The sequence below is a fragment of the Protobothrops mucrosquamatus genome, unplaced genomic scaffold (assembly GCF_001527695.2).
Source record: "Protobothrops mucrosquamatus isolate PMUCROS unplaced genomic scaffold, P.Mucros_1.0 scaffold10, whole genome shotgun sequence".
NCBI classification, from domain to species: Eukaryota; Metazoa; Chordata; class Lepidosauria; order Squamata; family Viperidae; genus Protobothrops; species Protobothrops mucrosquamatus.
Window position 1 is genome coordinate 997,263 of NW_015386397.1, and position 10,726 is coordinate 1,007,988.

Below are 10,726 nucleotides of genomic sequence, written 5' to 3' on the forward strand. Positions count from 1 at the left end.
GGAAATCTTTAGAATTTTCTTCCATCCATGCCCAGTCTTTATTCTTCCTCATCCTATGCCTCGTTCCCTTTATTTTACTGCAGGGAAAATACTGTAAAGCCCAACATGTCAGAAGAACTACTACAACAAAAGTAGTAAATGACCTTGCCGTCTGTTGAGTATGAGGCTGTGAAAGACCAGGTGGGGTGGTGAAATTCTAGATGGACTGCAGAGACACAACCCTCCTATTGATGGTGATGAATCATTGTCAGTTTCTGTGTCCGGTGTGCGTCTTGTGTCAACTGGAGAAACAGACCATGGAGGGCGGGGAGGTGGTCATTGTGTCCAGTGATTTGTGTCTTCTGTCCCATCTGCCTGATGAGAATCTTTATGGATTGGGACTGATGCCCCATGTCTATACATTGACTTGTTGGCTCTTCAGTTGTGCAGGCAACAAACTAGAACATAGAAAAACTCTGCTGGTGACAAATAAGACCAGCGGTTTTCATTTTGCTTCCTGAATCTTAATCCTTCGACATGATTGGGGTGGAGGGTGGGACCCTTGTCTAGCTTTGAGATGGGAAGATTTTTAATTTTCCATCGTTTGGACAACTTGGAATCCATTGTTCTCTTATGTTTTGTGGGTGGGAACTGTATCGGTTTTCTAACGAGTGAGCCAGCAGGAGGTTTTGTTGGCCATGTTTGGGACATCCCTGCTGGCATCTGAAAAAACATCATGATTGACTTTTACATCAGGGAAGAAATATCAGCCAGTTTTTCTTTTCCTCATTACATTTTATTCATATTTTGGAAGATTCCTGGGAATCTACATTCTGGAGACTAACAAACTGGACTCTCCCAAAGGACTTGAGGGTTCAGGCATAATTGCTAAGAGCAAATATATCAAGGCAGCTGTAGCCAGGAAATGAAGCCAGAAACTTTAGGAAAACGTGGAACTGCCATTCTCTATTTGCATCTCCAAAAGCCACCAGTTTGTGTTGGATCCATCTCACCACTGTCAGCATCAGGGTTTGCTGGGGAAATTGGAATCTGGAACTAATTAGGAGCAAAAACGTGAAAACAAAGCCCTGGTGGTCAAAAGCAAAGTGTACAATGAATCTTGTCTTTTTAATTTAATGGTAAGGGTTATTGCCTTTTGTTTTCATTCATTACATCATTCCCAGGTCTGCACAGATCCATTTAGTGCTGGGATTTAGAGTTCCCCTCTCTTGTTGGCATACTGCACTCCCTGGCAGTGATACAATGTCATATGTTGCACATGTTACCCTATCAGTATCTTAACTTCAACACATTTCTTTTCTGAAGGAACAATTAGTGTAGATAGTAACCGCAGAAAGGTCCAAAATGCTATAACACCTTAGCTACCTGGGAGATCTTATGCCACAGAGGTTTTGAGTTACATCAGATGCTGGTGGTGGTTTACAAAAGCTGTCCAAGGTGCCACAGGACTTCAACTTTTTTTGCCTCCTACCCATTTCCCTCTATATAATGAAGCAAAGTGGAATGCTGTAGTTGTTATTCTATGTTCCTGCATGCTTATGAGTCATGAGCTAGGAAATAATATTCCCAAAAGCTATTCATTCAGAATCACAATATTACACCACAGAAAAGAGCATTTCCATGGAATAGCAAGTCCTTACGCCACAAGTCTTGAAATCTGTATTCCATCAGTTTCATGGTCAGTTTATAAGCTACGCAATATTAGTGTGAAGGATCTATGTAACAGAGAGTAATGGCCAATGTTTTATGCAGGGATAATATTAAAAGGGAGTAAGGAAAAAACAAGATATGTTGTGAAGTATAGCATGCGGAAACTCAAGAAGGATCTCCAAAAATGTTTTCTCTGTTAATGGTCTTGGTTCACACAATATACCAAGCCATACTGTAGTTTGTTCGACATTTACCATGTGCAAATCCAGCACAATTGAAGCTTAGTCAATCAACTACAGTAAACCTGCCACAGTGTACATGATGTGAGAAATCAGACGTGTCTATCCTTGTTACTTTCTTAGACAGAATTTTTCTTGTTAGTTATTTAGACCCATTCTTTGCCTGGATTTTAGCTGAATGTTGTATTATTTTAATTTTTAAACATGCACCAATAATCAAGTCCCCATATAAGATCTTGCATATAAAGTAAGCTCATGAAAAACGTGGAAGTTCCTTCTCTTGCTGGTGTTCTCCATCTGTGGAGTTATAATTCGCATGGTTCCAAGCCAGCAGATGAGTATTGTAGTTCTGCACACCCAGAAGATACCAGGTTGGCAAAACTTACAGAAACAACTGTTTTAGATTGTTTTATCTTCTTGTTTTAAAATATATAATGTAAAAAGGGTGGTTGAAATCAATTTCTCTCATCCAATCATAGCACCACCTATTGCGTGATACCAGGCTCCTGGGGATATTAAGTCTTTTGACAGTATTTTTAATGGCATTGTTAATGTGCACTCAGAATTATTTAATATCTTCTATGAGAAGTAGCAATAGTATATTTTGTAAAGTCGTTGCTGGAAAAGTAACTTTTTTGTCAAAAAGAACAGAGCTATGCCACTTCAAAAGGTTGGAATTAATTATTTTAAAATAGTATTTTGTCAGGAAGAGTCTGGATGGTTTCCTTTAGAATTGTTATGTTCTGGCCCACATGTGCTCATGTACTTTTCATTGTGGGGAAGAAGATCCCAGGATATTTCTTTCCTATAATTTGAGAGAGCTTTTCTTGGATTAATACTGCTATGGAAAAAAGATAGCACTCAGATAGAGACTGAATATCAGGGTCAACATTATAGAAGTTGGTTTATTTTGAAGGATGATAACTTATTTCACTTATTTCTCCAGGACCCACCTAGAAATTTCCAGATCCCATAATGAGGGTGTGTAGTTTATTTGTGATAAAAGTCATTCATTTATCCTTCATAATTTGCAATTCAAAGATTTGATGGGTGAAAACTGTTCACATATGAGTATTCAAGAAGATCACTTCCCAGAATTAGGAACTTTTCATATTTCCGTGATCTATTTATATACTCACATTGCTCAAACGGTGACAATTTGGTGGGTTATTTTCCAAGTTTAATTTATACCTGGACTGGATATTCTATCCACATGCCATGATTTATGAGTAAGGAACTTCAGTGTGACAAATATTTTGGATTCAGTAATCAAAAATTAAAAAGTGAAAGTCCAAGACTTTATCCTAGAAGTGAGGAATTAAAGTATTTGGGAAGGGCACTTCCCTTGGTCCTTTACATTGAAAGGGTCACATTGTAAATGTTCTCACATTTACATATCCTAAAGCTCATTGCTCTTGAAGCTGAAGCCATCATACTGTATGTTCGGGCACATATAACGAGAGTATGCATTTTAGTGCTCTTAAATTGCTCAAAAGGTTATTGCAAGTCTAGTTCAGCCAATTTACAGCCTCAGTCCCCTTTACGTGTTATATTTGTTGCAGCACATTTTCCATCAACTGCTGGGGTGATAAGTTGTCTGATACTTGAAGGATCCAGGTTCGGTAGGAACTTACATGTGTATGATTCAGTGATGTCATTCAAAATAACACGTCGTATACTATGTTCTCTTTATGCATACAGATGGAAGAAGTTGCAGAAATAGCCACAACAGGAGAAATTGTGCCCTTCTCCTAATAACATGGGAATTCCCATACATACAAAATGAAAACCATGGGAAGTAGCTCGAAAAGACTCTCCTTCATCTCCATACTGGATTACAGCAGATTAAGTAGATCTGCATCCAGCAAGATAGTGTAAAAGATACACAAAATGCTCTAACTGGATGAAAGGTGGACAGGGAATTGTAACCTTCTGAAAAGCAGATCAGATTTAAAAGAAAACATCTTAAATTTAATCTCACAAGTATAAATGTATATGTATATAATATATATATATATGTATGTATGTATGTACGTACGTATTGTTCCTGGTTTTGTATTCCAATTGTCCTACCATCTGGTCATATAAATAGCAAGTTTTTGTTTCCAACCCTGTTCAGTTTTTCAAACATTGCAGGGGAGGAACTTGCATGAATGCACTTGGCTGATGTAGCTAAAAATGTTCTTCAAGAAAATCCTTATAGAAGAGCAAGAGGAAATTTTTGTATAGATAGGTGGATAGGATGTAACCCATCAATGAGGATTCAAATATAAAAAATCCTCTTTTCATTGTGATGTTGGCCTTTTTTCTTCTCTTTGTTTCTTGAACAAAAACTATTTAATCCATCACCCAACAAGATAGCCAAGTATGGAAAGTTGGCATGGAATGCACTTTTAGGTATGCAATGTATGCATACAAATGGATGACTGCTCCAGAAATTCATACACTGAGAGATATTAACATGATTTGAAGATGGGATTATATAACTTCCATTAAAGTCCATTAATGCCTTTTATAGACCTCACTTTTGGATTGCAGAAGAAATGAGATATGAAAATATCAAGGCAGATTAATGTTATAAAAGTCAAATGAAAGTAGCAGCTTAGGGAGGAGAGCTGCACTTTCTTTAAAAATTGTTTTGCATCTTGAGAGTCACTGTTGGGACACAGCAGTGATATACAGTGATGTTTCTGAATGATGTGGCATTGGAATGTTCACCCCCTGTAGGGAAATTGGGTGTAAGTTTGTTGTTGCTTTTAAAGCAGAACAGCTTCTTTAAGCCTATCAGATTTCACAAATGGCTATTTACTTTTTTAAATGCAAAAAAACCCAGCAACATTCCATTGTAATTCAACAATTTGCTACAGAAATTTGTCAAAAAGTGCAAATTAAAAAAGTGCAAGCTACATGTGATTTTATGGGCTAGAAATTGCCCATCCTGTGGCACCAGGACAATCTAAGAACAAGTGAAGTCCTCAAAAAAAGGGAGGGTATATTTGATTCAGAATTGAACTGTGTGATTCACTTAACTATTTTGTATTTCGCCTTGATATATTCATGGAGAGGCCACTCAACATCACTGGGATTGAAAATGTTTGGTTGGGGCTCAGAAAGCATGCCTTCAAATAGAACAAAAGTCTACTACATCAGAAAGTCACAATAAAAAAAAACAAGGTTATCAAAATTGGAGGTAAAAAGTGAAAACAAGCATGAAATGTATTAGATTTTTACCCTGCCTTCATTACTTTATAAATGACTCAAAAGTGGCAAATATGTATAATACTCCTTCCTCCTCTTTTCCCCCACAAAAATAGTTCTGTGAGGTGGGTTGGGCTGAGAGAATGACTGGCCCAAGGTCACCCTTGAGCCAGTCATTCATGCCTAAAGCAGAATGAGAACTCACAATCTCCTGAATTCTAGGCCAGTATCTTCACCATTACACCAATTTTTTTTTAAAAAAAAATTAATTTGGGTTTAAACTACAGGTTTGGTGTGAAAATGCAGTTTGCCATTTGTGTTTCTAGGCTGTTGCCATGCAAAATAGTATTGCGAGGGGTCCTTGGTGCTCTCTGCGCTTGGTTGTTTCCTTGCTAGTCACAAGCAATGATGTTACCTAGTTTGGATAATGAAACATCTGCAAGAAAACAATAAAGCTCAGAGAGCATCAAAGATCCCTCACTTCAACCCTGAGCTGCAAATATTCTCCTTTAAAGTAATATTGCAAATGTATATTTCCAAGACTTGGTTGATTCACTATTAAAAACAAATGTTTGGCTTGATATTGGAAGACCTGAAGCACTTAGTCTAATGTGTATATTAATAAAAGCTAATTGATCTGCACTTCTAATAGCAAACTCTGGTACTGGTGCTGATGACTGTAGTGAAATGGCGGGTTGACAAACCAGATGAGGAAACCAGTCATTTTAGAAGAAGCATGTTATGAGATGGGTGTGAGGAAACAGCCCAATAAGGATGGGGAGGTGCTCATTGGCTACAAAAAATATGAGTGAGAATGGAATGGGGCACTGTGGAATGGACATGGTTACCTGGCAGGAATTGTTGCCAAATTGCAATATTCACTTGCAGCTTTTCTTGTAGTGATATAATATTTAAACTACAGCTATATATGATTCATTCTCCTGAGATAAATGATACAAGTAGTCCTTGACTTATAACCATTCATTTAGCAACTGTTAGAAGTTAAAATAGCATTGAAAAAAGTGATTTACAACCAATCCTCGCACATATTGTTGTAGCATCCTCACAGTCATATGATCAAAATTCAGTTATTTGGCAAACAGCATGTACGTACTATGGCTCCAATGTTCAGAGGTCATATGGTCACCATTTGTGACCTTCACAACAAGCTCCAACAAGCAAAGTCAATGGGTGAAGCTGGATTTACTTAGTGTTTGTGTGACTCATTTAACTTGCCATGGCAAAAAAAATGATAAGCAACTCATTAATCAGTCACTTTGCTTAGTAACAAAAATTCTGGTGCCAATTGCAGCTGCAAATCAAGAACTACCTGTAAATGAACTGTTTAGATGATTGTTGGAGATGAGTCACTAAGAATAAAGGAAGATCCATCATATGAAGACAAATAGATGACAAGTCTGTTGATCTATACACAATTCTACATAAGTGTAGATAATAGATAATACAGTATGTAAGCAAGCCACTTGCTAAAATAGTGTGGTGCCCATTGAAGTCTTGACTTCAGCCCCCATAATTCCTTGCCCTTAGTCATACTAGTCATTGGGAATACTACAGGCTTAAATGAATTGTGATTTATTCAGTAATTTAGTACCACAGACTTGCTCTACCAGGCGGTTAATTAATAGCATCCCCTCTTTGAATCCAAGCATGTATTCTAAAAAATAAAACTCAATGAACACCTTAGAATGTGTTCCCACTTCAATAGTGCAGTTTTGGTGTCTTAACTAATTACATTAGTTTGGGGAAAGAATGCATCTTGTATTAATAAGTCAAATTTCATCTCGTTGATACATTTGGAAAGCTAGGACCTTGGGGGTAGGGTACTGTAGAACTCAAAAGGATTTCCACAACCTCTCCTTTAAAAACCAATTGCAGAATGATAGTTCCCCAATCTCTTTTCTTTTTCTTTCAATATAGAGAAATAGATATTACAGTATTTGTATTAGGGACAAGCAGCCCTGCTTTATAGTGAATCACAATATAGGACCCTTTTAATAAATACAATTCCTGACTGGCTTATCTCTCCAAATGTGGAGAACTTTTCTGAAGCTCAACGAGTTCAGTTGATGAAATTCTTGTAAGCCGATCCCCTTTTTTCATTATATCTTGCTAAAGAAACCAGGAGAAGAATCTATTTCTTAGAAATATAGAAAACTGACAGCAGAAAAAGACCTAGTGGTCTATCAAGTCTGCCCTTTGAGTTTTTTCTTTTTAAAGTATTTATTATCTTTATGTTCTACCTTATTTTTTAGTTTGTCAGGTGATGGGCATGTGTTTATCCCAAGCACATTTCACTCAGTTATGATGACTGACCCACCACCTCCACTGAAAGTTAGTTCCAAGTTTCCACTACTCTTTCTGTGCATTTCTTTTCCAAAGATATAAATTTGACATAATTTGAAATACCTTTTCTTGAAGTGGAAAATCAGTACATAAATAGATCTAGTATCTATGTAAACTACTCTCCCCATCCTCTAACAGCACATCCATATTGGCTGAGGAAGATATGGGCTAATTAATCTTGAGAAATCCAGGAGCTAATGAAAAAGTTCTATGTTCACACACTGCACAAACACAATTCTCAGAAAGTTTGATCAGCTGCAGGCATATATTTAGAATTTGTCTACATGCAATACTGTTAAAGCAACTTTGCTATTGATGCACTATGGATGCTTTCCAAAGCATGGTTCCAAAGAAACTGAGCAGAATTCAACCTCCCATTCCATTTTAAATGTCTTCAGTCAGAACTGAAGAAGCTTCTTGGGTGAGAACGAAATGTCTTCGAGGAAAAAACAAAGTCCAGTTGCCTTTTGAAAAAGCATCTTTGGGACATTCCAATTTAACTATGGTATTCCTGGAAATAAGGGAAGTCACACCTAAGGTAAAAGGAATAAGGGGACTACAACCACTACTGTGCGATTAGGGAAGGAGTTGGATGGTCATTTGAGCTAGCCTCCCTGATTATAGTAGGCATTTATAGTTACTGCATTCCCAACAAATGGCTAGGATGTCCTACCTCGGTTGAAAAATCTCCATCAAGAGAGCCCATCTTCTCAAACAACTCCAAACCCCAATAGCAATTTTGGGAAATTACCCATCTCTAAAAGTAAACAAAGAAAAGGTACATCTGAGAAAAGAACATATGGGTTCTGAACAGATATGAAAGAATTACATCAAAATCAAACTGATTTAAATAACTAGAATCATGGCACATAGCTTGATACTGCAAGCCACGTGATCCCCAAACCCTTAAGGGCAGCCCAGAGTTTCTGCTAAAACAAAATGTTTAGTGTGATTCAAAGGGAAATTTATTAAACATTCATTCGTTCATTCAATTTATATACAGTAGTTGCTCATCTCAAAGAAGTGACTATGATGAATGATCATAAAAACAATTAAAACACAGCACAGAAAAGCAAATAACAGGTGAGATATTATAAACTATACCTAATCAAGAAACAGACTGAGCCCTCACATGCTCAGGATCCCAGGCCAGGGCCATAGCACAGGTCTTCAGGAGGGAAGGTAGCAGAAGAACCTGTACTATAGCAGAAGAGATGTGCCTTCTGGTCCTCACCAGCCGACATTCCTTTCTGAAAAAAGATTGCTATTTCTTAAATGAATAGGTGATATCTGACTATACAGCAAAGCATTAGCCTCAAGCCTAGTCTGTAATTACAACAATACCCCTGGCCCTCAAGTAGGCCGTACAGGCAATCTTAAAAACTTAAGTTTAGCCCTGTGCTTTATTCCCCTTCTAGTACATAAAGTGTTTTATGATTGACCAAATGCAACATGGCAACCATTTAATATGGGCAGGGGAATTCTGGAAGCTGAAGTCCACTCATCTTAAAACTACCAAGGTTGAGAAATACTGATTTAATGAAATTAATCACAACATGCCTTCAAAACGCCAAATAGGCAGATTGTCACAAAAAAGCTGGGAAAATCTTGATTTATGATACACACATATCTGGATAGACATTTATCAGCAGTGTTTTAAAATGACTTTCTAAATGAGCAAGGAGTTGGATTTTATTATTTCAATGCTACTGTTTATTTATCTAGAGCTATTTATCTGTGAGCAACAGTGCTTCCCTGTATGATGATTAGCAATATCCTAGAAGATATGTTACATTATAAAATGATCTTATTTATTTGGATAACCAGTTAAAATGGAGTGGATACAGATTTGAATATACATAGGAAATACCCTGTTATTGATATCCAATTTGAATCCTGTTGATGACCATATCTGTAATGTGTGCAATGTCTTTCTAATATTAATTATCTCTATCATTTCAGTGTTATTAAAAAAAATCTTTGTAAGAAGTAGAATTCACAAAACTATAAAACTCTGATATACAGTATGACTTAAAAAATGAATACTTTTGATCCATTAGCACTCACCATACAATTTTTAAAAAATGAAATAGCTGTATTCTACTATGTAATAAAATGGCTATATATTACTAAGAAGTTCAACTTCTATTGGTGTGAAGTCTGCATCTATTGTAAAAGCAGTCAGGGCTACAATTCATTTTGGGAACAGGCTTCATAAGGACTGAAATAGGCAATATCTGTAAATGTTAAAGTAGTCTTTGGTTAACTAATCTTCTCAAATGTAAAAGTACACAAAAAGGTCCAAGCTTTTAATCATCCAATCCAGAGAGAAGGAACAAAACATATGTTGGCTATATAGTCCATGCCCCCATCACTTCTATCACCCAGCTGCATTGTTTATGCCATAAGATATGACCCGACTGTATTAAAAGAGAATTCTGTTAAACAAAAAGAATGAATTGTTTTTAAATTACATACATTCACTCAGAATGGCTGGGCAACCACCTATTGGAGAAAATTTAATCTATATTCTTAACAGTTAGCATCTAAGAATGCTTTCTCTCTTTTTAATCCTATTTTATAAATTCAACCCAAGTGAGCAGAACAACATTTCTGGAGCTGTCCATTCAGCACCAAGCTCTCTTTTGAACAAATCCTGCTGTCATCTCAAAATAACCCATTTTGTTTATTCCTATGAGCCAATTCTTATAACACAGATTTGGAAAGATGGGTTAAACATTTGTCAGGAGGAGTTTATATATCATTATTTCTTTCGACTGAGATGGGAATGCAAGGAAATCATCCCAGGAGAGGATAAACTGGGGGAATAATTGTCCTACAGAGAAGGAGTTTTAAGAGATCTATTAATTTAAAGTACTAGTATTGTATGCAGTTTTATTTCTGAGTTGCTTAGATTTATACCTCATGGTTCAGAGATGCCAAACAGAGGTTGAATCAAACTTAATGCAAAACAAAACAAGAGCAATTTTTTTCATGTCAAACCAGTGTTATACTGAGAATTTGAAGTACATTTGTGAATGTATTTATTTATTCCACACATTTATAAGGGTGCCCAAATTCTATTATTATTATTATTCCCCAAAATGTGTAATCACAGCTAATTCTTTAGCTGATGTTGGCCTTTATATACACTGAGTTCTTCCCAAGAACTTAGGAGTCATAGTGTACGGGCAGAGAGTATGTGTGGATCCAAGCAGTGTGACCTTTTTTAACTGAGTGATGGCAATTGTTATTTAAATTTATATGCTGCCTAA